We start from the raw sequence: 27,205 nt of genomic DNA, 5'->3' as shown, positions 1-27,205 counted from the left end.
GTAAACGACTGATTACAATCCAAACTGGACTAAACGGCTCCCCCAAGGAGAGCTGAACGCTTGGGCTGGGCGATTATGGAAAAAAATATCTAATAATTCATTGACTTCATAATGTATTCAACTACCAAGACTACTCCAAATTACCATCATAGCCTCATGCCAATTGATCCCTGCACCTACACTGATTTCTATTTGTCAAGCACAAAATGACTATAAATATCATGTGAAATTCAAGACTCTTAATTTTTGTATTCCATGTAGTATTTCTGTAGTAAAGTCTTGAAAACTCAACTTTAAATATGACATGAAAGAATAACCACAAAATAAATTTGTAACGTAGTAAAATAATATTATACTAAAATAATGTCAATAAAAAAACAATAAATGTGTGCATGCGTGCGTGTGTGTGTATACGTTATTAGAAGGAACATCACTTTTGGAGTCTGTTTATAGTTTCCTGCTAGCATGTCAATTGTATTTTACATTGACTTTAGCGTTAGCACTAGTGATGTTTTAAAAACAAAGTATGTCTTATATTTATATATTATGCAAGTATTTTTTTGTGTGTGTGTGTGTGTTTTATTTTTACAGTAAACTCCAAGTGGGGTCTCATTAAACAGTTTAAAACATCACATTAATTGTTTTTCTTTGATTATATTGTTTGTAGCGCATTTACTGCCATAGACAGCTATAGACGTCATTGATCATTTAAAAAAAAAATGTTGGGGTATGGTTTCTTATGCCTTTTTAACTTATGTATATTTCACGTTTTATGTTGTACTGCAATGTTGTGGAAGGGCCCAACTGGACACCGGAGTTGATAATTAATTAATTAACATTAGCTATAATCTCTATAACAGGGGTGGCCAAGTTTGGTCCTCAAGAGCCACCATTCAGCCTGTTTTCCATGTTTCTCTCCACTAACACACTTGATCCATGATCAGGATCGTTATCATGCTTCTGCAAAGTTTAATGATGAGCTGATCATTGGATTCAGCTGCACTGAAAGAGGGAGACATGGAAAACAGGCTGGATAGTGGCTCTCGAGGACCGAACTTGGCCACCTCTGTTCTATATGAATCACATCCCTGTCAAATAAAAATTGGAATTGAATTGAACTGGGCTGGCAGTAAATGAATTCAGATCAAAAGAAGCCAAAATCACAATTACATTTCTATTAGTTTTGCGGCCCAAGTTGGACAATACACAATTGAGATGAACATTGGGACACTAAACGAAAAACAGTTAGGACACCCTGCGCCATGCGGCCGTGCATTTTGCAGCCATGCTCGCCCGTGACTTCAAACAGCCAAAATAGCAGCACGTTGACGAAACACAACACAACTACTGAGGGATTAAAGCAGGCAGAGTGGGGAGGGGTGAACACGCACAAGGTAGCAGGCCTCGACAGCAGATGGTAAAATTAACATTTCAACAGTTCCTTCCTTTCATGTAAGTCTCGGCAGAACTTTTTTTTTCCCCTGCAAGAAAGGGCTTTTGGTAAGATAGAGAGGCGCAGAAGGCATCTGGAAAAAAAATGGGAAGAGGGATATCGGTTTATTGCTCCTCGTGGTCCACCTCAATGAAAAATTAAATAGGCCTGTTTTGCAGGTTTTCCCTCTCTGGAGTGCCCCAAACTGCATTAGGGAATTATCATTCTCATCATTATATGTCAAACAACAGCAGGTAATAAAATAAAATAAACTATTATGGAGTTTCTAACTCATTCCGTTGATTTCAAATGCTGTAAATGGTAGCTTGATGATCTCCAATGAAGAATCCAACGTCCATCGCCGCATCCATTAATTTGGACACAGTCCTGGCTAAATTACATGTGTTCCACCTCTGTGACATTTTAAATGCAATTAAAAGCTGGTTATGGAAGTGCGCGCTTCGACTGGCCTGTGATGAAGGCAAATCACCGGCGTGATTAACATGCAAACGAGCTCACGCTGGCAGTGGAGATTGGGGTTTGAAAACCTCAATTACTTTTGTGTGATTATCTATTTACCAGTACACAGATTTCCATTTCTCATCTCCAGCCGAGGTTCTCCGCGCCAGAGCCTCAATTATGAGCGCCGCACCTTTTATTTATGATGCGCTTAATGTTGTATTACAAGCGCTGGTATTTTTCACTGTGATGCATTGCGCCTTTACTGGCACGGCTACCGGACCAACTCTTCCTCGTTTGTTTCCCGAGGACTTATTAACGCATCCATCCAAGCCTAATTTACACTCACTTTAATCCTTTAGCCTCTCTCTCGCTCTCACGCTGTCTCCATTAGACAAGAGTAGTGAGAGTCACGGATGGAGGAAAACAGGTTCCCTTTAACAAAATGTTTTCCACTTAAACGTGAAAATATCTCATATACATGCATTTGTGCACGACTGACGATTGTATTTGGCAGCTGTCTATTGTAAACGGAGAGGAAGGTGAGCAACAAAACACTCATAGTGGACCATCCTGATGACATCAGGCCTAGCAGCAAAGGATGAATAACAGCAGTAAAATCCACCGTTTTAAATGGATTTAATTTCTTAAAATATTTTATTAATTATACCATATATGTGTATATATTAAGGCTGCAACTAACGCTTATTTTAATAATCCGTTAATCAATTATCTAGATAAAAAAAAAACATGTTTGATTGTAAAGCACATTATTTATGATTCAATTACTGGTTTGGTAAACATCTCAGAAAACATAATGTTGATCATTGTTTTCCACAGTAAAAGCAGATGTTTGCAAATGTTTTAATTTGAGTCAACATTATGATAAATCAGTCTACTTTCATGGAAGAGGACTACAGAAATGTAGGGAATATTTACTGTTGAGAGGCTGAAATTTGGACAATTTTAAATTAAGCAAGGTCTCGATTAATTCGACAATCAATAAGTTGTTGATCGTGATTAGCCTATGTCTGTGCAAAGGTGTGCGACACATGACAATTAATGTCTTTCATTGACGATCACAAAAAATTAAACCCGCAGCTCGTGCATTGCAGCCTGCAACAACGAGCGATCTCCACCCCCACCCCCCTCCCCTCCTCCCTATTTTCTGACATGGGACAGATCAAAACAGTAACTGAATCATAATATATGTTTGTGCATTTTTTGTATTGTCAATTTGAAGTAGAAGGGTAGAATGTCCCTGATTTATCAACTAATAATGTTTTAGACAAATGTATATGTATCCTGTATATATGTGAATAATACATTTAATAAATCAATAAATGAAGTATTTTATTTCTATTATTAATCAAGACTTGCTCTACAATTTTTAATATGAAAAACGTAACTCCCGTTAATACTATGAGGACGTTTGTGACTGTGGAGGACTCACACATGCCTGTGTGTGTGTGGCGGGCATCCATAAAACATGCCTGTTGCTCCAGTGAAGCAAAAAGGAAAACAGTGCCATCAAGTGAAATTTCCGAGGATTCCACAAACACCTCAGACGATTGATGTGGAATTGCAGGAACGCTGGGGAAGCGGAGTTGTTTCTTTAATGGACGTTCATCAATTGTTATTTTATAAACCAAAATGGATGAATGTCTACTTGTTTTTACATCAGAAACGTCTGGCAAACTCATCACATTTTTTTTAAATTGTACATGATGCTGAAGAAACTAAGGAACAAAGAGAATCATTATGATTAGAACTCTGGTCGCCAGCGGTGGATACCACGTTGAGTGAATGAGACGGCGGTGATGGCGAGAATCACAAGCGAGACCGAATAAAAGACAGGAGCCAGGGAGAGAGCTCAGATAATGGCAGATAATGGACAATTAACTCTGGCTAGTAGCGCCGGCTGCGGTGAATAGCGGCTTGGTGGTGCAGCAAGTCCCCAATCACCACTCGACCGTATTCACATTGGGAATAGGGGCAATATCAAGCTGCGGGCTCGCGGGCCTCCGAGGTGTACACGCTGCATTAGCAATCTCCACAATGCCTTCAAACAATACTCCAGAGCAACAAAGTGTCCCAAAGTGCCAACGCTAGCACTCTGCCGCTGGGAAGCGTGTGGTGTCCTAACCTTGCCTATTGTTTCACGTCTTTTCACCAACCAAATAAACCCAAGAGACATAAATCAGTTTCAAAAAAATGGCATAAAGGCATAAACAGTACATGCTGGTGCAACGAATCATATACTATACTACTGGTGCAACGGATCACAAAAGTCACGGTTCGGATCGCATCACGGACTTGAGTCACGGATCGGGTTGTTTTTCGGATCAAATAAATAAAATAAATAAATAAAAAGATAAATGGTACTTTGTCCTTATTTATTTTGTAAAACACTTTTTCCCATTATTATTATTATTATTATTTTTAACAAAATGTCTAATATAGCCATTTAGGATTTAGGAACACAACTGTGCAATATGAGGCAGGAACATTCTTATATTATACCTGGTCCATGTGTAAAATAACAAGGTGTTAATGCCTTAAAGTTGTGTTCCTAAAATCTAAACGGCTATGTTTGACATTTTAAGTTGAATGTTTTTCTTTTTTAATGGGCAAAACAGTTTTTTTTTAAATAAATGAAGACAAAGTTATATTTATGTGTATATATATATATATATGTATATATATATATATATATATATATATATATATATATATAAAAGAAAAAAATAATACAAGTAAGCCAGGTACCAGCTGTCAAACTCATTTCCAACTACCAGCAAGGCACCAGTTGGTAATGCTAACAGCTAGCTGCATGCTAGCCAGTAGCCACTTACATCGGAGACTGCTGCCATATCATCCAATGATGGCGTAATTAATTAGCGTTTTCTTAGCATCCTAAATTAGCAATTCAATATGAGTTTGGGATAGCGTTGTGTTGATATTGGTATTAACTTTACTGTCAATCAAAACTATGCTAAATGAAATCCTAAACATCTAAAAGGGAAGTCAAGCTAGCCATCACGCCACAACGTGGGCCAACTTCAAAGTAAAAGTCTACTAATGCTATTTGCATTGCTGTCAATGTATTATTTGGTATTTTATTTTGAAGACGAGAGGCAGAAAACAAATCCTGTATCATTCATTTGAGGACTTATTTCACCCCCAGTTGCCAAAATGCTCCCATACATGCAACTTACGTGATCCACAAGGAGTTTCAACTTCCTCTGCTGCTATTACAGTGAATGTGCATTTTTTTCTTTTCCCCACCCACCAATCAATCCGCGGATAGTGCGCAATCCGGACCATGGGGCCTGATTTGAACCGACCATAGATCAATGATGATCCGTTGCACCACTAATACGTACAGTAGATTGCCTGTATAGAATCTAATTGCATAAGTAAATGAGTGAGCGCATCAAAGTAACAATGCGTGCGTTTTAATCGGGGGACGGCCAAGTGTTGGAAGTGGCCACCCAGCCTGTCACCAACTTCAAGCTTCATCTCAATCTATTGATCTGTGAAACACGGAGGCTCAGGGGAGCCAATTCACTTAATATCATACATCTAATGATGAGATGAATAACCATAACACCGCTTGCTAATTAAACGTCTTACAAACCATTTAACTGACTGTGCGTCAGGAGGGTTCACCAGGGGTCGCCGCGTTTGTTTTTCATTTCTGGCTCGCCAACGAAAACAGGAGACGTGCAGGAGTTATGAGGAGTTGGGGGGTGGCGTTGATGGTGGAAAACAGCGCATGACACAATGGTGAAAACACACTAATGATTGTTAGCAGCTATGGCACTAATCCCGAATGCTGTCAAGACTTTGAAAGGAAAACAATTCGGAGGGGGGCGGAGTAAAAGCGAGCAAGACAAACATCTTGGCTTCCGTGCTTTTATTTATTTTTTCTTCACTGAAAATCTCTTTGGCACAAATTTGCATCTGTTGACATTATGAGATCACATGCACTGTAAATATATGAAAAAGGAGCGGCCTTCTCTCCCGGTGAGAATGTGACTGATCCACGTAAAGGTGTGTTTAACATACACTCGGAGAGCCAATGTACCAACAACATCCAAAATACTAATCCCTACTTACCGTTAGTAATTACCCAACAGTGACATGCTACTGTGTTGTGGGTACGCGTGGGTATCCCGATGACAAGTATTTGTATGTAAAGCAAGGCTCAAAGTATTTATTAATTTGTTTTATTGATAATTAAATACTTCATTTGAGGAAGAAATTTCAAATTTTGATTAGGGATACACCGATAATCGGGCCGGCCGATTATTTATGTTATACATTATAAATATATAAATAAATATAAATATATAATATAAATATTATTTATATTATTAATATTGGTGCCAATATTTGGCATTTTGACAAATATCGGCACGAATCTGAAAGCCGATAAAGCTCTTACTGAGCGGTGAATGCTTGCAAAGGTGGCAAATTTGGGGTTTATATCAGGATTTCTAAAACGTTCACAGACAGTTTTTACTTGTCGCAAAGACATTTCGAAACATATTCAGACAATTTTTCACTCTCTGCGAAGATGTTTTGAAAACTTTTACGAACCCTGACAAAAACAAAAACAAATTAGCTACATCCGCATGCATTTGTCGCTCAGTAAGATACAGGGAACTTTAATTAATAGATTTTTTTATATTTCCGCTTTATAAAAAAAAAAAATATATATATATATATATGCTGACACTGGGAACTCCCTACTCTTTTTATTTTTTTAAATAAAAATAAATAAAATAAGAAATTATGTTGACATTTTTGAAAACTTAATTTACAGTAGAAAACTTCAGGGAACTATTTACTTGCTGAATTTTTAATTAAGATTAAAGACACATGCTGATGACCCTGGATGCTCCCTGCATTTGTGTTACATATATTTTTATATTAATTAATTAATTAATTATATATATTTTTTTACAAAGCTGTCAATTCTATATTTGATTAAAATTAAAAGATTGTTTGTTTTTTATATTTTGATGCCAATACTTTCTTTCCTGCAAATGAATATCGGCTTGAAATATCGGTTATCAGTCTACTTGACTACTAATAATCAGTATCGGTATCGGCCTTGATAAAACCATATCGGTCTATCACTAATTTTGAGGAGCAATTTTTTGCAGGTAAATCCCAGGGATATGAAGCAAGGGTTTTATGCCTAATTCATCCCTGATGATGCAGCATAAATAGCATCAAGCTTGCCTCGAGCCCTATACTAAACACTCGTAGGTTACGAGCAAAGCATTTTTGGGAGCATTTCCGTCATTCAATTTTCAGAAAAACTTCTAAATCAATCATTCTGAATTTTGCTATTCAATGTGTTTTGAGACAGTCAAGGGATACAAATTAGGGGTTAGCACAAAAGTAGCCCATAACTATGGTTTCTTTTGTGGCCCTTCTGAATGACATGATGGTAAACACCATTATTCCTTTAAAAAAAGAAGAAGAAAAAAAGATAGGATTCAAGCAAACGGTCCATTGAGGGGACTCGGAACAAAGTATCACAAAGGTCCAATGTCTGCCACGATGAATATGTGTGAGATTATAGCCCATGTCATCATTTCCATAATGTAAAACACTCTCTTCTTCTTTTTCACCCGCTGACTATTCACTAAATAAATGGGGAAAAACTATCACCGCCGCAAAAATATTGGACAAAAGGCAAAGGGGAGTTTTGAATGACCCTTTTTCACAATAAAAAAAAGGCTGTCCAAACACATTGGGAAGCAGCCGAGTGGGAAAGAAGCTCTTGAGTATTTATCAGCGGGTACAAAGCAAACGTATTACCATGTCACCTGGACCACTTAACTGTACAGGTCGAAGCGCAGCTTTACATAATGCCAGGTGAAAATATCAGCTCGAGTTTCTTTGGATCTACGACTCGGCGCGGGGTCCCACTAAAGGATAATTCGGCGGATGCTGGTTTTCAAACCCAGACACTCTTGAATTGAACCGATACGCTGACTTGCTGCTGAATAAGCCTTTCTGAACAAAAACGGTGGGAATTAAAGGGTTTGAAAGAACTTGGTAAACGGCAAGTTGCGTTGATGGACTTTAACAGACAGCTGTGGCTTTTAGCGCAGCCGGCAAACTAAAAAGTAAACACCATGACGTTGGCGTAGTCCATTGTAAGCGGCCGCTTGACTGCAAGACCTTGAATGCAAGTGTTACTTTTCTACAGAGATGCTCAAAAAACATTTAAGTTGTGAAATTCCAGAGACATCTCGGGCTTGCTCTCCATATACAGCAGCCATTCATTTAATGCTCGAACGTGAAAGAGAAAACATCGGCGTGTGTGTGTGTTACAGAGATTCCTGCAACAGTACGCTCGTTTATTTGCTTTATCTACAATATAATGCTTCAGTGAGCATTAGCAACTCGCCGACACAGATTTCAATCAGCCGTTGAGAAAAGTGTATGCTCGTGTGTGTGCTCAGTCAGGTGGGGTGATGAGATGAACGCGACTGCCTAGGAGGCAGCGCAACTTTAAACAGAAGCAGTAACAAAGAGGTCGCGAGTGCTGCAAAATAAAAGCACGCAGATGAACAGAAGATTCCAAAATAATACAAACAGAGGAAACTTTGCTTTAGGGGCAAAATGGGGGCCAGATGGTGCCGCTTTCCCATTTTTAATGGGTTTTATATTTAATACAGAACAAGCAGTCAACTGTGACAATAATGTTTTATCAATACACATCTAAATTTTTCCCGTAATGTCATTAGTCCAAAGTTTGTTCATTGCAAATTGGCCAAATGGCCTGTAGTTGGCCACAACTGTTCTAAAGCGCTGTATCTGTGACTGACTGCCTGCGTGTTGGGTTTTCGGTAGGGCTATATACACACACATATATATATATATATATATATATATATATACATACAAACAATTATATCCCCCCCCACCCCCTCACACACACACACATTAATGTGCCTTCTCACGTCACGGGGTAATTAATTTTACAAAAAATGAAACCACGGCAAAATGTCCGAGGCAGCAGGAAGCACGTACTCCGAGGAGCCCAGTGTTTTTGCTACTTTATTTACATAGTGCTGTGGTTGTAATCAATTTCAATTGTTATTTATTGTTTTGATCAGGTCATGTTCAATAAAACAGACATGATTAATGTACTGCATTGGATTACATTTTACATGCAAATATTCATACATATTTTTTCACACTAAAAGTAAGAGCAAGTAGTTTCTACTATTTGTCCGTCCGTCCGTTCGTCCGTCCGTCCGTCCGTCTTCTTCCGCTTATCCGGGGTCGGGTCGCGGGGGCAGCAGCTTTAGCAGGGAAGCCCAGACTTCCCTCTCCCCAGCCACTTCAGCCAGCTCATCCGACGGGACCCCAAGGCGTTCCCAGGACAGCCGAGAGACATAGTCTCTCCAGCGTGTCCTGGGTCGTCCCCGGGGCCTCCTGCCGGTAGGACATGCCCGGAACACCTCCCCAGGGAGGCGTCCAGGAGGCATCCGAACCAGATGCCCGAGCCACCTCAACTGGTTCCCCTCTACTATTTGTATTTCTGAGAATGTCTTTACTATACAATTTAAATTGGTACTGCATGAAATCCTGAACTGAATCGAAAATCAATGTGAATCGTGAGTCAAATCGAATCGGGTTTCTTTTGTTCAGGCAATTGTTTTTGTTTACAGTAAAGCAAAATCTCTTACCTTGCCGACAGTTTCCACTGTCACTCCAGCCTTTTGTTGTGTGACGTGTCTAAAAAACAGCTGATTGGGCTGGGAAACCTTCAGATCGTTGGTATAGACGGGTTAGGGAACTTTATTTTGATTGAAGATTAAAGGCAAGATATTTATCGTTAATGTAATAGAAAACAATTGTCCGAAATAAGAAAATTAGTCAAGATCAACATCATCGTACTAGGTGATTGCGCGTGACTTTAAAAAGGTGGGGCCTGGCCTGTTGCGGGACGTCGTCGTTAGCGAATGAGAGTGCGGAGTTGGCTAACTGTGAACTGGCTAAATTGTTAGTCGCTGTGAGTTGAGAGGATATGTGCACATGCTTGTTTAGTTTCCGTTGTTCAATAAAGTGATTGAGAGTACACCTGCAGCTGTTCTATTCTTGACCACCAGTGGAGGAACTATAATTCCAACTAGCGGTAGGTTATATTTAATGAGCTACTGAAACATTGTTTACTTTAATACTTTAATGTAATCGACGTCTGCAAGGAGTCAAGTCTCGAGTTTTTGTCTCCTATTCATGTGGTTGTTAACAGAAGTTTATTCTCCAATCCCATACTGTGCCCCAGTCCAGCATGTATTCAGGGTTTGAGCTGTGATGGTGGCCCAGAGTTTTTAGCTCAATGGAAGGGCTTTGCACTCATACACTGGAGACTTTATCACGGTGTGGATTTGATCCCCGGGGTGGGCGCCGCCAGTTACACATTAACCTACAGGTTGTAATTGAGTCTTCTTCTTTTTTTTTTAAGTAAGTTGAAACACGAGAATGGGGACAATGATTTTAAGATTCATCCGAAAACAAAGCTCTAATAATGACTGATTTTCACAGTTTTTGTTTATTGCTGACTAAATAATTGTTTATACTGTATATTTGTCTCGTGATGAAAACGTTTTACATTAAAATTCAGTCAGCTTGTGTTACCAATAAAAATAAAAAATAAACTACAATAGCTCTTAATCAAGTCATGATCATTTCATTATTGAAAAACGACAGATTTTTCTTACACGTCACCATTTCTAATACAGGACATTTTTCTGGACTACTTTGAAAAAAAATGGAGTCTCCAAGGAAGACTGCACCACTGCTGTGCCCCTCTTGTTGGGGATTGTTTTTTTTCCTCTAACTCTTACTTCTTGTTTTCCTTTTCATCTAAAGAAATCTGTGCACTGTTTGGTGACCCGTCAAACTTCACCATTCTATCTTCCTCTGTTGGTCATTGATTTTATGTCTCTTGAATGGGTTATAAATGTTAAGTGAATTTTGTTGTTCTGTACTTGTGCATTCTATGCCATTATGCACAATAATGCAATAAAAAAAAAGGATGGCTGTACGCGTTTGTATATATCTGACCTAAAGAGTTGGCACAACACACCAAACTGGAAAAGTGCATTCCTGGGAAAGAAAATGTGAAGTGAAAGTGAATGGAAAGGGAGTAGGGTTTCCCCTGAGTAGTGCAGAGCGTGTTTCGTCCAATAAATACAGGTGAGCAGCTCGACAGCGCAGGACCACCGAATTGACAAGTGAGCGCTCTCACTGACCTCCATGCTTTTGTGTTACATGACAGAGAGGAGCTCGCCTGGACTGACAAAGAAGAAAGTGAGCGCGAATTTCAATTGGTGTGCGCGAGCCAGGAGGATTTTGCCCAGTTTGGCTGTTAAAAAGCGCACGGGCACCGTGGCCGACCAGTTGCCTTCACAGGTGAGCAGCGGGAGGGAACACCCGTGTGCATCGGTTACATGGGGAGAAATTGAGGAGCTGCAAGTTGTGGGGGGGGGGGGGGGGGGGCTGGAATATATGCAGTGTGCCGACTGAATCTTTTCCACATGACGGGCCTCGGGCTGTTTTTGTCAACTGCACTCTTGAGTAGCAAGGAGTCAGGTAGTGTGACCACATGATTGCCCAAGAGGCACTACAGTGAGAGATGGAGAAATGGGGAGAGAGAGGTAAGGGAGAAGGGAGAATGATGGGTGGGAGGGGGAAAGGTAGGGGGGCTTTGCACGGACAGGGCCCGTGCAGCAAGCATGATGAGGTGTAATCACAAACCCCATTCAGAGTGCAGTGGAGTTTGTCAACATACACACATTCACATTCCACTGTCTGTCAGCTCCATGACCCGAATCAAGCTCGCTGTGTGTTTCCACACACACACACACACACACACACACACACACACACACACACACACACACACACACACACACACACACACACACACACACACACACACACACACACACACACACACACACACACACACACGCACACACACACACACACACACACACACACACACACACACACACACACACACACACACACACACACACACACACACGCCCGTTCTGCTTCCGAGCAAGTAGTAGTTTCACAGTCTGTTCTTGTGCTTATCCCTTTTCAGGCTGCGATCAAATGATCATTACGAACAAAGGATTTGGATCTTGGAGTAAAAACCACGTGGTTTGCATCACACTTAAAAAAATACAGAAGACTGTGCGGTACTTACAGAAAATAACGGAATTGCAGGAATGAAAGAAAATGTCTTTCACATGCATTTTTGGAAAGCAAGTCCAGATACCGTTGCATAGAATCTGAACAAACTCCAACTCATCAGCAGGTAAAAATAGTGCACATTTAAGTTGAGGTCACGGCGACGTCCCGGTGGAACACTGAAGTGTGAAGGGCTTACATAAAGCCTGAAAAATGAGGCGGCGTGACAGTTTAGTGATAACACAGCAGTTCAATCTGTCAGGACAATCAGCATTTAGACCTTGGGAGAAGAATGTGCGACTGTGTGCGACCGATTGGTTGGACACGATCAGCGGGCCAGTGAAGCCACTCGTAATTCTTCCCACCTGAAATGGTGAGTTCAAACCAGTGTCAGGCCACTCTGATGTCACGGCTGTCTCAGGTTGAATTTCACAATAATCTGGGGCTCGGAGGCCGGCTTCCGCACCCTAAATTTCTCCAATTAAGTTGTGTGGAAAGAATAACACGTGAAAGATGAGACCCTGCGCTTGTTTGAAGAAATTATTGGAGGGGTGCTCTTCATGCAACTAACCTACGTCAGACTTATAACTGGGTAAATATGGTACCACAGCCATAAACTAGATAAACTAGACAAGAATAACAGATGTTTGTGTGAAAGGGTAGGAAATCTGCAATCAATTCCTAATGCTCTACATTGGCGGCGTGATGGGTCACACATGGTTTCATGGTACTGTTTGGCGAAACACATTTCCCCTATGAAAATAATGTGGCCCATTTAAAAACAGGACAGCCCTCAATCACGAGATCAGCTTGGGACGGAACGTCATCAGTCCATCAACTCTTGCTATAATTTGCTCACACTATCAGACCCAAAAACCTCATTAAATCCCCACATGGAAAGTTGTGGAACTTGCAGAAGTTCTTTGCTAAAAGTGTGAAGACAACACTGTGGAACATAGAGAAGAGGTAGGAGATCCTTGGGACTGAGCGAACCTTTGATGAGTAAGAGTTTTTGTTAAGCGAGGGAGCTTAACTTTAAAATATTCCATGTGGCGTGAATGGGGGATTGACCAGTGGTCCTGATCTGAGCCACACACTGGGGCACTGGGGTTAATGGTGGATAAAGATAAAAAAAGGGGGGTTGCTTTGCCTGATCTCATCCTCCCCCACGCTACCCTTCAAGTTTCACCTCCCGCGCCAATCCCAAATCAGCTTGACAATGGAGGCTGCCAATTGGGAATCATCGCAGTCCTTTTGATTTCTCCCTCTACCCCCTCAACGGGTCTGAGTGGCCGGGGTAAAGATCCGGCGAGGTTAGCCCACTGAGCGGGCCGACACTTAGCAGGCTGAGAGAAACCGTTTGAGGATTGGAAATGAAATGACAAGAGCTCTCTGATCTATGACAAGAAATCAATTTCAGACTGGAAATGTGAGCAGAGGGCTGCTCACTCTGAACCGGAGTTGCTTTAAAGTAGCCAAGTGAAACTTAATTGCTGGAGATTTTGAACAGCAATTGGGATTTTTTTTTCAATGATTAAAAGGAGTTTTCAGGCCAGTTAGTGAATATCTGCTGGCTGCAAAAGTAAGCATTCATCTTTGAAGATATAACTGAGCGTTTGACAAATTAAGAAGTGTTTTTCAAATCTGTTTAAGGCAAGAAGAGCATCTGGACTCCTAGAGATACGACTCTTAGGGGAGTGGACCTGGCACGGCCGGTGACCAACGTCAAAGACACTGCACTAAATATTAGATGTTGTTTCATATTTGAAGTAAGCATATCCAAAACCCCAATGGCATTGATTCAATGATTATTAAAAGTCATTGAATACAACAGGGAATTAATCCGTTTGTATTGTTTCATGATGATTGTATGACAAATGCAGGCTAAATTAGCCAGATCAATTAAGTGTTAGGGTCGATCAAAAATTTTCTGAAGTTCATAAGGGCTGAACAATTTTGACAAATATTCTAAATCGAGATTTATTATACATAATTGTTTTGTTTTTGGTTTTTTTTAGGCTTATTTTAAAATAAAAGCAAAGACAGATTTGAAAATTCTATTACATTGCAATGTCGATTTGAATTTGATTCAGCATAACTGCGTTTGAGCTAAATTTGAAGTCTCTCATTCTCAAATAAGCTAACATGTTACTGACTCTGTCAACTTGAAGAAAAAATATTGTTTTTCCAGCTATAACTCGCCCTTTTGTGGTTTCAGCGGCTCGGACTGGGCCAAACCCATCACACTTTGTATGACTGATGTGCCTCATTATATTGTACACTCTAAAGCACAACACACGCCGACATGCACGACAATAAAATAAAAAAAGTCTTTCACTTACCACTTTGGACTTTACAGCGTGCGTCTTTTCAGGTTGTTTCTATAGGCGCAGAGTAAGCATATTTCAGCCTAAAAACACACACAAGAGGGGAAAATTGATGTTTGCATTCAAAGTAAAAGAGCAGTTCAGCGAACAAGACCGAATTGGTCCTCGTGTCACTGTGTGCAGCCGTCTGACTTACTCTAATATCACTTAAGGCTCGTATAATCCTGTTCCGCTACAAATCTCAATCGAGACGTCAACAAAATAAATAAAAAGACAGCAAAGCATGCTCGCATTTGTCGGCATATCATAACTTCTGAGCAAGAGTAGATTGAAAAGCCTTGGGGTGTGAAACAGGCACAACTGGAGGGGCAATTCTATCAAGGTGGACAAGATTTGTTACATTTAAGGGAGGGCAATAATAGGCTCCTTTTGACCCTGACTAGCCACTACAATCACTCTACTGGGCTTACACAATTGCACCGGAATGGACAGAAAAGGTACATGAGAAAGTTTTCAGTTCATTTGAACACTGACGGACATGAAATGATACTTACTTTTCAGGGGTAGAACTTGTCCGTCACACGGGTGGAAGGCGTCCCCACAATGGCAGCAATCTGTGACATGAAGTATATCATTAGTCCACACACATTTAACGACATCTTTATTCTTAATGCTTCCAAGGTGCATTCTGAAGTGCGGGTGCTGGCATGTGCGGGCTCGATCGGGTCTTGCATAACTATTTTCTTTCTGTATGGCTTGTAGGTGAAGGCAATAAACTGTGGAACAACAAAGTGCACCTGGATTTTGCTGTGAAACAGGAGAATGCGTGTGTGCATGTGTGCTTATAGTCAGACACACACACACACACACACACACACACACACACACGCACACACGACTCTCTCTGAAGTAAAAAGGTACAACGCCTGAGGGGACACAATCTCAACACCAAATAAATCACGGTGATACTCTGACAGACAATTGATTTCTCTTCAGCTGAGTAGACAGTCAGTCTAAACGATACGGGATCTATAGACTTCAGATGGAGTTAGGAAAATTGTATCAAAAAATCCAGAAGCAAATGTCTATGCAGCATTCAGTGAGAAATTCCATTTTTGTGATGGAAGCATGCCAGGGTGGCATGAGGGCCAAAGAACAGCCCGGATGTTCCTCTCTGAGATTCTCTCTCTCTTAACCGCCCAGAATTCCAATGACCCCTACAGGCAACCGGCAACTGCTGAATCCTGAGGAATGTGCTCTGTGAACTGTACCAAAAAATGAAAAAGAAGAAGAAAAAAAGAAAAAAGAGAAAGAAAAAGCCCGGAGCTCAAAGAGCACAGCTGAAAACAAAACATGCCAACTGCTATAATTTCTCACTGTTTTGAGTTTGCGGAAAATGTTGCACAGATTGCTCGCTCAAGACCGAGGCGGAGCGGCGTGCGTGCATGTGGGAAGAAAAATAAAAGCTTTTTATGTTGAAAATCAAATCCCTCATGAATGTTTTGTGTTCAGCAGTAAAATCTTGACAAGTAATCAATTTGTGGACTTGGATGGCAAAAGCTGGCGTGCGCTACTGCCGTTAAGTTGACTTTAATGCGGCTTCACCATTTGGCCAGCCGGGCATGTCGTTTTTTATTTAGTTTAAAAAAAATTTAAAATAATAATAATAAATGAGCATTAGGGGCTATTACGTCCATATGACCTCCAATTGGCAGGGATTTACAAATACTGCACATATCTGGATACCAAAAATATAAATCCACTGGTAAATTCTATCTGCTTATAAACATTGAAGTGCATGAAAGAATTCATGAAGGCCTAATAATGCTATAGGCTGATATTTACATAAAGTACTTGCACACTAAGTGAAGATCAACTATTTAAGAGAGGGGGCCGCAAATACCTCCACGGTGCAGAAAGAAGGAGGGTCCATTGATGAAAGAGGACATTATGCTAACAAGTAAGATTACAGTACACAATAAGTTTATCTTAAAAGTAAATACGGTGTTGGAAGAGGAAGGAGGGGCGCGGTGGGCATTAAGGAAAGTGGGCTGCAATATTTCTGCGGGGACCAAATGCTCCTTATCAGTGCTCGTTGAGCAATTCAGGGCCGCTCAAGGAAAGATGAGTCCGGGAACTGATTCTATTCATGGTCAGACGTGTAATTACCCTCAGCTCACAGTCTAGACGTGGGCCGCTTTCACAGTATTTAAGACCCCGTGTGCAACGTGCCCACGTCGGCGCCGAGCCGCGCGTGTTAAATCTGCGGCCAGATAAATTAGTAAAGAATGCAATAAAATGGACACAATGAGGGGAACTTTATCCTCGCCGCTCCTAAATGAGATTTCTTTGAAATGCAGATCAGCTGCTCCAGATTAGCGAATTTTAGCTGCTGTCAACATCATAACAAAATACAAATGCGATTGTTCGCCGGCGCCTTATCTCCTTGCTTCCATCTGCTGGCTGGTTATTTACTCCCCCCTGATTTAGTATGCAGATCTAAATAAGTCGCATCAAAAGGAGGGCTTACTGCACAATGGCTTCTTAAGCTTCTACATCAAGGTATTTGAGGAACCGGTAGTCACATGAAAAGGCTGCCCATCAAAGGCCCATCTCTAATGAACTCTCCCCGTATCAGAGGGGGCTTGTGGGGGCCGGGCTTTAATGCCCGTGTCTGTGCAGAGGGGGAGAGAAGAGAGCACGAATCACCAAGCCGTGGCGGGTACGCTGGAGGCGAGGGTGGGGGCTGGCGGTGGTTATCGAGTGAGATTAGCCCGGCGGTAGTCAGGTTTTACCATCCACCATTCAAGTGAACTAAGTGGGGATGAGGAGAACACTCGCGAAAACTGCTAGATGATGAGGGACACACTTTCCTAACTTCACTTATTCACTGCCAGCCTAGTAAAAATGTATCTTTGACATCTATAGCGGTCAATGGCAGTGAATGAGTTATATATAACACATAGCAACGTTACAAGTGGCCACGTTGTGGAATTCCCTTAAAAAAAGAAGAAAAAAAAGAAGAATGAATAGTATTCCATTTGCACTACTGACATGGAGTTTTTAGGGCATGTGACGCTATTTGATATGTCGAGGTAACTTTGACGCATTAACTTGGAGAGAACCCTCAGCAAATACGAGTTATTGATTGATAATTTTTACTGACAGACAATCAGAGAAGGTGTTACCCAAGGAGCAAACAAAAAGGAAAATGTTTAGGACTGATGGCTTGGCTCTTTTTTTTAATGTTAAGGCTTTATTATTTTTTCTATCAGATTTTCTTCAGGTTATTTTACACAAGGACGTTCTCCAAAAAGCCCCCCCCCCCCCAAAAAAAAATTCTCCAGACATTTGTGTCACTGCTAATAATAAGCCAATGGCTACATGCCGCTGCAACAGCTTTTAAAACCCTTTAGATACTACTATTATAGCCTGTTCGTTGTTGTTTGTTTTTTATCTCAATGTAAAGCTCCGCTCCTCCGCTTTCAGAATCCGTTGGAATAACGTTGCTAGCGCTAATGGTTCCGGAGTTACGGTGATTTGAAAAACATGCGTCATTTCCTATATCCTGAGTCGCTCTCCTCTGTGACGCACAACTCCCCCCGCCCCCCATCAACACGTCACTATCTGGTATCAACGTAAAGCTCCGCTTCTCTGCTTTCAGAAGCCGTTGGAATTACGTTACTAGCGTAAACAGTTTAGAAGTTATGGTGATTTAAAAAACCTTCGTATTTTCCTGACTGAGACGACAGGTTCATATTTTGAAGGTTAAAACAAACTATCCACACAAACTAACTGGATTCAATATGAAACCACCTGTACCTACCACAAAATATAAATATGGTTCACGGAGGAAATGCTTTAGCATAGAACTGCAACAAAGTTTAGAATTTTGTGGCTACAAGAGATGCACAAAATACTGTCTGAGAAACTCCTGTACTGGATCTTTAGACTGGCAGGTGTACCTAATATTGTGGCCAGCATCAACGTGATTTCATAGAGGTTCTATTCTTCCTCCATGTTTCCCCTCAGGTTTGCAAACAGCGCTGGTAAAGCTCGTTTCGCAGTGCTCTTGCAATAACCTTTAATTTCATGCTGTATTTGTTGTATTCAGGACACACGCCGGATTACAACTGACAATCTCCAGACTTAGAAGAGAGGAACTCAGTCGCGAGACTGCGAGATCTGCTCCGCCCTCCTCCCCCTCTTTTCTTCGTCATCATCATCATCATCACTGCCGACACCATCCAGCTTTGTGTGCACGAGGCCCCCACCAACAAGCACGGCGTTTACCAGCGAACAATTAGCCCCGGAGCAAAAGCAAGGCCCCGGTGCTGGCACATGTGGTTAAGAGGCGAGCGCTGCGGGAGAGCGCCAGATGATGAAGGGATGAGGATGGGAGGAGCAGCAGGAGGAGGGGGATAGGAGGAAGAGAAGGGAGCAGGTCGTGTGCCAGACAAGCGCGTGCCACTTTTATTTTTTGGACTACTTCCTTTAACATTCACTCAAAGAGTGAAGATGCTAATCACGTAAGAGTGCTCATAATTAGCCACATTTTAGGAAGCCAGCCAGATAGAACCACGAGGGCATCTCCTGGCTGAGTCACCCCGACGCGATCCCCCCCCACACATACACACCATTTTCCTTCCACTTCTCCTCACCCCCGCCTCCGGCGTCTCATGTGCGGCATGCCAACTGGGCTCGGTGCCAGTCGCGTTCACAACCACGAGGGACCCTTGTCCTGGCGCCTTGTTTAATGAAATGACAAAACAACAGATTTGCATATGCAGAAACAGGTGTTGTAACAGGTTTGACTTGACGCTAAAGAAAAAAAACTGTAACGAAAAACTTTTTGTGCAACAACAGCTGCTTGGAGGTATTTAGGCTCTGATGGGCACTCAAGACGGCACCATCTGCCCTGCTGCTCACCAGAAGTGACTGTCTAAATAAAAAGACTCATTACATATCAAGAAAATATACGGCACCATTGTTTCAAAGCAACCGCTCAATTTGCGAAAAGCGTGTCCGAAAAGCTGAAAGCTGTGATCCACTCGTAGTCTGTAATTAGCGTCCCACCGATACTCTGCCTTCAGACCAGAGCCATGCGTCATCTTAAACTTTATACGCTCCCCGCATGGACGAAGCCAAACACCAGCAAAGCCACTGTGGTGGAAATACAGCCATTGTTTAGAGTAGGATTAAGGCTCGTCGTCCAAGAGCACAAGATCCCTTCAGATGGTGAAAGGAGATAAAATCCCTCCACCATGGTGGCTTTTAGCGAGCAAACGCCAGCTCAAAATGAACATTTGTGAGAATGTCAAATGTCGCCCTCACTTTATGTAGACAGAAATCTTGGCCAAAAGGGAGGGCAGACTACAAACATCCCTTTTGTCCTTTCACGAAAGACACTGTACGGCACTCCAGACCAACAAATAGCCTTATCATCATCATCATCATCATCATCATCATCATCACCCCGGTTGCCCATCCCCCAGCATCCGTTCTACCCATCCTCTTTTATTTGGCCGAGTGAGACAGAAGGAACAAACCTGAGACAGTCGTGACCCTACGCGAGCGTTCTAGCTTGGTCTGGAGCAACGCCGGCAGAAGGCAGCACCATATGCCCTCAGCCCCGAGCTGGATGCTCTTTCTGCGGCCTAATGTGCCTGTCAAAAAGTGTTACTGTCACAAACCAGCCTCCGTACACCCTCTACCACTCACTCCAGCTTTATTTGCTCCTCTCACAACATACTTTCCTTTTGGGGCCTAAGTGAAAAGGTACCAGTCAATGCTGTTTGTTTACAACTCATCCGAAATGAGATTTACTGACTACCAGAGCAGAGCGGATTAAATAACAAGCCATTTGACGAGTTGCCAATCTCAGATAACCAAACTTTTGCTCTTACCAACATCAAAACAGATGAGGTAAAGGCACAACCATTTGCCTGGAGTGCTGACTACAAGTGACAGGCTGGCCGTCACATGTAGTTAGAAACCCTGTGATGACCTTGCCTTTTGCCACAAGTGACCTCTTATCTTTAATTTGGAACAAACACCCCAAAACCAACACTCTTTTTTTTTTTTTCACCCTGAAGAGAAAGATATTCATCAGACCGTGACCCCAGCACGTAAACAAGTGATTGTTAAATGAATGGAGGGGAAGATAACAGCCTGTCACTGAGGGTGGTAACTGCAAAGAGAACGCTACTGGTCAGCTAGTGTGTCGAAAGCACATTTCACACAGTCCGGCTGAAGTTCTCCCACCCTGTTCAAGGTCCCATGCCACACCATTTTTTTTTTTTTTTATCTCTGATGTCCTTTAATCCAGTTTACAAGATAGTTTGGGTTGGAAATAACAACAATAACAATCCCATTTTCAAGCTATTTTAGGATGGTTTTAAACACCTGGCATGTCAGATATTTAAATTTTGCATTAATATTCAATATGTATATTGATTGGGTTTCTGCTCTCAATTTGACATGCAAAACAGCTTTCATTGGCTGGTAGTCAGTGTTTTGTAGCTACAATGTCTCCCTTCATTGTGTTGTTCCATCGGCGGAATTGTGGCCATTCACGGTGAACTCCGAGGCAGCCACAGCAGTGCAATGCAACTAGTCCCCCTGGAGGAACAGCTTTCTTCCGAAAAGTCCACCTCCATGATGGCGCACGACAACTTCACGGCCACCCAGCGAGCAAGCTATGGTAGAGCTAGTTCTCAGTTGTAGTCAGATTTTTTTTTTTTTTTAATATGGTGACAACCGGCAACATTGTGGCCGCCCAGTGTGCATTTTGAGGCGGACTAACCAGTGTGAAGACCCGGTCCCCAGCTGGTCCCCAGCAGCACTGATTATTATTTAATTTTTTTGTCCACCTCCATGTTGACTAACCGCGACCCCATAGCCACCTAGAGTGCACTTTGAGGGCAGACTGACCAAAGTATGTATATGTGTGTGTGTGTGTGTGTGTGTGTATAGGTGTGTGACTGAGTGTCAAATCTACATCATAACAACACCAAAATCAGATCCTCTCATTTTGCATGTCTTTAAGCTAGTTTTATCACCCATTGCAAACAATCAACAAAAAAATTGTTAAACTTACTGTCACAGACTCAATTTGAGATATGTTATGTATAAAACAGTGTGGGGGAAAAAATGATTTTGATGACATGGGACTTTTGAGTTGAAAGCAATTGTCGTCACGCATTTAGTTATATGACCAAAGTTAGAGTGTGAAAGACACTACACAGACTTTGGGTATCTACTGCATTGCTATTCAAAGGGGAAGCAAAAAGAACACGGTTCCAAAATTACAAATATTACAGTAAAAATATCTTATAAATTAGCATACACTGACATCCCAAAACATGTTCTTTCTCCAAGTCCATTAGCCAAAAGCTACACATTTGACACAATAGCGTGAGTACAAAAAGTCAGCGTGACAGCGTCAAATACATATAACACGAAGGAGTCCAAGATTTCCTTTCTAATCCTCGTACCCTGACCACCTAACCCAGCTCAGGTCTCGCTCCTCCCCGACCGACAAGCTGTGGATGGAGTTTGGCTTAAGTGACCCAGATCATAAGTAAAAAAGTCTGAGCTGTCCCAAGACCCTTAGCAACTGGGCACACAAAACATCATTACAGTGATGTGGGTAATTATAGTGCAAAAGGGTGGCCTCTTAAGCACGTAATACACTCTTTTATCTTGAGAAGTAAATCTTTCCGAGGCTGACAGCTTGCATCGTATGATCCCGGTAAACAAATACTTTTGTGCGGCACAAAAGTGCCATTAAAGGCCAAATCTGTCAACACAAATTCCATTCTTACTTTCGGAGGGGGGGATTCAACGTGATCACTTCTGGTTGCCTTGACATGCATGGAGGTTGTCATGGAAACATTGCTGGGAAGTTAAAAGGCATAAAACCTGAAGATTATTCTTTTAATTGCCTTTTTGGCTTAGCAACAGGGTCGAGATAGCCTTTTTTGTGGGGGTGGGGGGGTGATTTTATCACTAAGGTGCACATGACAGATGTGTTAGGGCAGGGGTGGAGAACCGTACAACACAGAATGGACTCCACAGCATATGATCCGGATAACCATGTAAATCTTTAAAAAAAATAAATAAATCTGAGGAATTGTTACAAAAAGGTGTCATTTGTATATATCATACTAATATGGCCATGGGAGAAGTATTTTTATTTTTATTTTTGTAAAAAGTGTAGGTTCCTCACCTTTGCGTTACAGGATGGATCATAAATGCAAAACTACCCGTTTCATCAGCTAAACGTTTAGATCTATGTGATTTTTGGCCATGTTCCTGAATTTAGAGCTGAATCTGACCTCCCTCAGCTGTCCGTCTCAGCTTCCGCATGCAAAGTTTCCAGGAGAGACAAATGAATTGCAGCATTTTCAACCTTCACTTGGTTCAGAGGTTTCCAAATTTAAAAATTGAAAGAAAAAAAACACACACACGCACACATCCGGCAAATTTCACAAAGCTAAGAGCTGACTGTTGATTTTGATCTATAATTGAAACTTATGACAGGTTACACACATGAATCCATTGCAGGACATTCATTTTTTCATTACCATAATGTAGAGTACGGCCACCCAATGATGAATGCAGCAATCAAAAAATGGATGCCGAGTGGGGGAGAGTAGCTTTAATAAGTGCTCGCAAAAATGGTCAAGAGAATAATGGCGAGTCTTTTTAAGTATATATATATATATATATATATATATATATATATATATATATATATATATATATATATATATATAATAAACAAGGGCAATTTTAAACACGCTTTAAGAAATGATTAGAGGGCCACTTCAACAAAGAGGCTGATTGTGCACTGTCACCGACATATTTCACGAGGGCCGTTTATTGCCACCCGCACCTTTGAAGCGCCGGGGCTGCTGAGTGAGGCGGGAACGGTGTGGCGCACACCTGCATAACTCAGGAGGGAACACCTGTGCACCCTGCGGCTCCCACGAGGAGGGTCGCTGCAGCTAATCGAGAGGTGGCCAGCTCGTCAAAGAGAAATATTAATTTGTGAATTATTTGTTAGGGGTGGGACAGTATCGATACAGAACAGATGCTCCAGTATCGACACAACGGGATCTTGTGTTGATATTGGTGCATCTCTGCATTGTATTTAACTGGACATAGCAGAATTTCGTACTGTGTCTGCTTAATGTGCAGAACAAGTTTCACTTTCACAGTTCCACACGTATTGCTATCATTAGAAAAAAATGCGATATCACAGTATGGGTTGCTCAAACCCAAGAGAAGAGTGACAGGGCGCTACTGTGTTTTGTATTAACATGACATAAGTGAGAGTTATCATGCATACATGTGTGTTGATTCCACATAAATGAGCAAACTTCAAAAGACTGGTCAGAAAACTTTACAGAATCAATATTTTCTATGGAATGCTGTAAAACAAAAATTTCCTCAATTGTGGATAATTGGTTGCAAATTAAATTTGTCAATGCACACACAAAAATGTATTTTTTCTCATAAATGTATTGCTGCAAAACTGAGCACACATCAAGAATTATTCAAATTATTTAAAAGTTTACTTTTCTTTTATGTTTAGCACTGTGCATGCTAAAATACAAAATGCACTCTAAAATTTATGTTCAGATTATATTGATTGGATTTATGTTTTCTAACTAAATAAAATATATTTTGGTCTATATTTTGCAAACTGTCAATACATATAATTAGCTTTTTTTTCTTTCACATATCTTTATAAGGATTTATGTCAAATAATGATGATTTTAAACCCAAAAAAGTTGAAAGCAATAACATACCAAAAATTAAAAAATAATAATAATAATAAATATAGCACGACTAAAGTGAGAGCTCTACGTCCGCACAGCGGACCGGACATACGTGACAAAAAAAACAAAAGACAAAAAAAACAAAAAACATTTTTATGTATACAACATGTTAAAGTGACGTATGTTTACGTAAACAAACTAATGACGCAAATCGGACGCGAGTTAGGCCCACTTCCCAATTTAAAAAGAAGTGTTGCAACTTACCAAAAAAATGTGTCAGTTATATTTTCCTCGCGGTGAAGTTAGTAAAAGAAAAAAGAAAAAAAAGAAAGGTAGTTGACGAGGAAGTCCTCTCGTGGTCAAACTCTTCACAGGTGACAGTCCGAGCTGACCATGACGAAAAGCAACAACAAGCTGCGGAAGAGTAAATAAAGTACAAATATTCCTCCGCTGGGCACCACCGTCTCCCACCAACGCTGTTATTCGGCTTACTAGTGCAACCCAGAGGGGTAAGATAGTACACTCGAGTCCTGTTTGAATGACGCGCAATGCGTGTGTGTGTTTTCTTCGCGTTTCCATTCAAACACACACATCAAGATGTATCCACGCCACGCAATTTGGGACTAGAACACACATACACACTAAACCTCCTCCTTCTCCTCCTCTTCATCATCTTCCTCGTGGCTCCCGGAGCGCGGAGGTGAGTGTTGTTATTTTTGGGCGTGCTGCGACCCCGTGTGACGTCACAGCACACCTGCTCCGTAAACAAATTAAAAGTTAATTAAAAACAAACTTTTGTTGTCGTCATTTTGTTTTTTACCCAACTGTTTACTTTGCGTAATAAAAGGATTAAATAAATCCAAATAACCACTATTAAAGTTCATTGCATGTTTCCGTTCTGATATATTTATATAACAACCATTGAAACAAATGTCAAAATGTCATTTCATAAAAATAAAAATAAAGTTATTTTAAAAAAGAGCAACAAATATTTTCTATTAAAGAATATCAAAGCATTTTTTTTTAATTATTTATTGCAGTTAAAATCACATAATATTGCGGCAAAATGAGAGCAATATTAAGGTGAGTGTGTGTGTGTGTGTGGGGGGGGGGGTACTGACACACTATTAAATGAAGTTTTAATTTTTTTTCATATCATTGTTTCACAGGTAATTCGGCTTGTTGAATAGTTTATAGTAAGCACAAGAGCAGATGTTCAACGTGTGGATATGACCAAAATAATCACTAATTCTTTGAATGTAAACATTCGAAATGAATGCATGTTATTTATGCATAAGTGAGTGATAAATTCATTTTTTTCATTAATCCATCAAACATCAATTTAGGATAAGCTACTTATTCGAAAACTATTCTTTTGAAATAAACCACAATTAATGCAAAAACCAAGATGACATTTTTACTGTGATTCTAGAGAACAAGAGTGGTGGTCATGCATAGTATACTGACCTGGATCATTGCTATACACATGCGCAAAAAACGTATGATTTATTGATTAAAAATGATCATAAACATGTATGAAATTGTGCAATAACAGCACTACACTGTTTTTAGCGGTGTAAACATGTCCTATGTTTGTATATGTTTGTTTGTATTGAAAATGTTGAATGAGACGTGAATAATTCAATTTTAAAATGGGAAATGCATCCATAAAACGCTGTTATTGACATGTGGGGATTTGCTGTCATCAAGTGGCCATTTGTCGAATGACAGTCAGCTATGGCCCAAAATAAGTACTCTTGAAAAGAACGAAGTCTTTTTTTCCTTCTTCTTCTTCTTCTTCTTCTTCTTCTTCTCTTTGAGTCATGTAAACAGAGCTAATAATCCCCCCCCCCCCAATTCGTTTTATCCATCACAGTTGCAGACACAATAAACACAAACTATTTTTATCATTCAAGTTTCCATTTTATTTCTTTCACAACAATCAGTCAATTTCTTTCGTATCACATACATTTGTATAGATTATTATTATTATAGTGTTGGTAAGAGGTGGATAAAGTCATTTAAGGCCTCAAGGAAAGCCCAGATCCGAAACTGTTTGACACTGCCAGGCAGGAGCCATAAATTATATGAAACTGGCCAGTTCTAAGTAACCCGGTAAAAGAAAAGTGGACAGTGAAAATTGACGATTCTAAGAAGAATGGACCAAAAAAAATAGCATTGATTCTCCTTTCAACCAGCACAATAAGAAATGATAAGCAATATAAGCCTTTTTCATCTGCAGAAATGCTTTTTTGGAATCTATGAGATGTGAGAAGGTCAAAAGAACATCTTATTATGATTATTACTGTCTGATCGTATATGGCCTGAGCAAACTTTGACTCACTGAAAATGTGTTTTTATCTGCGTACACCCTGGATTAAAATGCATTTTATCGTGATCAAACACCACCATCTAGTGATCACACATTGAAATTACAAGTCTTCTGGACACAATCAAGTAACAGAGAAAACCTTACATCGTTTATTAAAATGCATTGTCTACATAGTTTTCAGATCATCGTAGAGTTAACATTCGTGGCTATGTTAGTCCACACAAGAGAAAAGGAATGATGCCTAAGAATAGCTGAAGTCCAAATAGGTCATTAAAAGTCATTAGAGGGAAATATTTGGCTCGGGAACAAAGTCGTCTTTGTGGACAGAGGCCACCTGTGAGGGATTGTGTGACTGGCATTGAAGTCTACTGACAAGATTTACTGTAACCGTAAGGGGATGATGGTCGCACTGCATATCGAGGATTAGTTGAATTAAACTTCACATGGTTGAACGCATTCAGGGCTTAATCTGCTTTACAAAGAACAGAATAATCTTCCCTTTTTGGTCCAGAAATGAGGTGAAACGCTGTCACTAGAGAGAAGAACAGTTTGAGGCCTACTCAGTCATACAAACAATGCATCATGGGAAATGTAGGATCCTGCGATTTGGGGGCACTTGAGGACAAAA

The 27,205-nt window shown here is 40.7% G+C and overlaps 1 protein-coding gene across 3 annotated transcripts in view; it reads right to left on the bottom strand.

Annotated features, from left to right (window-relative positions):
• The window catches only part of foxp2 (forkhead box P2), a 112,731-nt gene extending 87,828 nt beyond the window's left edge, over window positions 1-24,903 (bottom strand). For all 3 annotated transcript variants that reach the window (XM_077544785.1, XM_077544787.1, XM_077544788.1), the window contains exons 1-3: window positions 24,510-24,903; window positions 15,012-15,071; window positions 14,473-14,540 (exon numbers count right to left, since the gene is read on the bottom strand). The gene's annotated coding sequence lies outside the window, so the exon portion shown is untranslated. The remainder of the gene's footprint in view (window positions 1-14,472; window positions 14,541-15,011; window positions 15,072-24,509) is intronic.
• Window positions 24,904-27,205: the final 2,302 nt, after the last annotated feature.

The sequence above is a fragment of the Vanacampus margaritifer genome, chromosome 15, assembly GCF_051991255.1.
Source record: "Vanacampus margaritifer isolate UIUO_Vmar chromosome 15, RoL_Vmar_1.0, whole genome shotgun sequence".
NCBI classification, from domain to species: domain Eukaryota; kingdom Metazoa; phylum Chordata; class Actinopteri; order Syngnathiformes; family Syngnathidae; genus Vanacampus; species Vanacampus margaritifer.
The sequence above is the reverse complement of the archived record's forward strand: the minus strand, read 5'-3'. Positions and strand labels throughout refer to the sequence as shown.